We start from the raw sequence: 2,472 nt of genomic DNA on the forward strand, positions 1-2,472 counted from the left end.
TGTAGAAAGAAGTGTCTCCGAACAATCTCTGATGAGCTGACCACCCTATCTGAGGCTGTCGACTTAACTGCGCCGAATCCGGAGGTTTGCTTTGATCCGAGTCTTCCATGGCCTGATCGTGCTCATATTGATCCGGAGGAAAAAACCTGCCCCAAAGGCTATGCTCCGCAAAAGCGGTGCCCCTTAAATGTGCTCTCATCAGATAGAATGAAAGTTGTTAGAGTATAGGTAAGCCCGGGGAGCTATGGGGGTCGGAGTGGTCTCTCTAGTCATACCAAGTAGCTATATGAATTAGGTTCATTTCCTTCTCGATTCAATCTTAAATTTCGTTTGATTTTAGGTAGAAAGCCTATGTCATGGCAGTAAAATCTCTCTTTTTGAACAGAGCTTTAAGCCTTTAGCACATCAATAGATATTGCAGTAAAATCATCCTTTTGATTTGAGCCCACTTCCATACTGATTGGAATAGCCAAAAATGCACCTTTCCCCACTATAACTTTATAGAATTCTTTCTTATACATGCTCCGAGAGGGTTAGCCCCGGCTATCAAGATGAGCTAAATGGTCACACCAGTGTACTATGCCAAAAGGGAATTTAAAAGATCTCGGGATTGCTTCAATGGCAGAAGCCAGAAGAGTTAATTCAGCGATTGCTTTTTGACATGGTAATTGGAATCTTCCCTCAACCAAGGAGGGATGGGTAGGCTCAACTCGATATGGCTAGAAAACCCTTAGGGCCACTTCTCATTATACCTTTGGACACAAGGCTCGCCATCTACGGAGCTTTTTTTGTAGTGCTAGTTCAGAGGCTTGGGGCCCGACCCCTGCGGCTAGGATTGCTCGATACTGCGCATGCTTGCCTTAGCTTAAGAAAGCCAAAAAGAAGCATAGAGAAAGCCTTCCATTAGGGCTATGGCCTCCTTATATCCTTTTCTTTTCCTAGCTTCAGAAAAAGCCCGAAAAAGAAAATACCTCGTGGACCTATATCCAAGCCCAGAGAGTACTCTTCCTTCAAACGCAATTAAGGGCATTCTTTAGCCGGCTCGCGACACAGGCTCTGTCTGAAAGAGCCTGTGTTACTAATTCCCCTTCTTGGCTTGATAGTTCAAGTAGTAATTGGCGGTCTCCTGTCTGTGGTAGTCAAGCATGTCTGTGGCTAGAGGAGAAAAGCAGTCAATCTTAGTGCCCTGTAAGCGGTAGTTGAATGAAGTCAGGCTTTCTAACTCCTAGTCGGCTAGTAGACGGAGGGGAGAGGATAGAGACTAAAGAAAGAGCTCTTAGTCTACCCGAAGGAAAGTAAAGAGGTAAGGCTTGGTAGCTGTCCATGCAAGGAAGCAAGCGAAGCAAAGGTGCCAAGCAAGGCAAAGCGGTACCAATACCAATTCCTTCCTGTCTCTGTCTTTCATTCCGGGAAGAGGAAATGAGAATTGTTGATTTTATATAGTATGCCTCTCTTCTTTATGAAAAACTCATAGACTTTACTAACTAAGACTCATAAACAATAGAAGAAAGCTCCCATCGAATCTATTATAATATGCCCTATCTTATCTGTCCTATGTGAGTCCTAAACCTCAAGGAGAGACTTTCTACCCTTCCTAGCTGTCAATCCATAGAAGCTAGAAAGGAGGGTTTTATTGGGCTAGTTCCCCATTCCAATACTTACTTTACTACCTTCTAGTAGTACAGCTATAAGAGAGATAGAAGGGTCGGCCCATAGATAGGGCAATAGAAGGACTAGTAGGAAAGGAAGATTCTTAATTCATATAATGCAAGAGGACGATAGAATGATAATAACATCACTAGGAGAATAGTCCGGGTTGTAAGATGATAGGCTTCCTCATTCAAAGAGGAGATAAGGGTAACAAGGTTTTTCTTACTGACCTTAAGAAGGAATAAGAGCAGGGGGAGTGATCCACAAGAGGAGCTCTTCCTTCTACTTGATGAAAGAAAGAGTCAGACTGCCGAGGAAAGGGGAAAGAGACTGATGCTCCTACCGATAGCAGGGAACGAGACCGATTCTCAAGCCGAATCTGAAGCCGTTCTTTCATCCGCCGAAATAAAGGCAGGCAAAGGGAGAAGCAGCCAAGTGCGCCTACCAACGCCCTGGGTAGTCAACCATATCAGGTAAGGACACGGTTAGCCATATCACCCGAGGTGCGTCAACCAACGCCCTACACTCCTCCCGGCATTTCTACTTCCGGCTAACCAAGGCGCGAAAGGAAGCACTCTAGACCAAGACCTAAGCACACTCCACTAATCCCTCTGTAAACAAAGGGAAAAAGACGCGGATTAAACTTTTGAAGCGCCATAAGCTGACAGCTCCAGTTTCTATCGAACCAACAGCTCCGGGTTTTCCTGAACCGACTATAATCTCATCTAAACTGTAGGTATCGAGGCTTCGCTCCCTGAGAGAATACCACAAGTCAGTCAGTGTGATTTTCTGATGGAAGTTCAGTCTCCCCAAGAGACCCCG

The sequence above is a fragment of the Lupinus angustifolius genome, unplaced genomic scaffold (assembly GCF_001865875.1).
Source record: "Lupinus angustifolius cultivar Tanjil unplaced genomic scaffold, LupAngTanjil_v1.0 Scaffold_132_7, whole genome shotgun sequence".
NCBI lineage: Eukaryota > Viridiplantae > Streptophyta > Magnoliopsida > Fabales > Fabaceae > Lupinus > Lupinus angustifolius.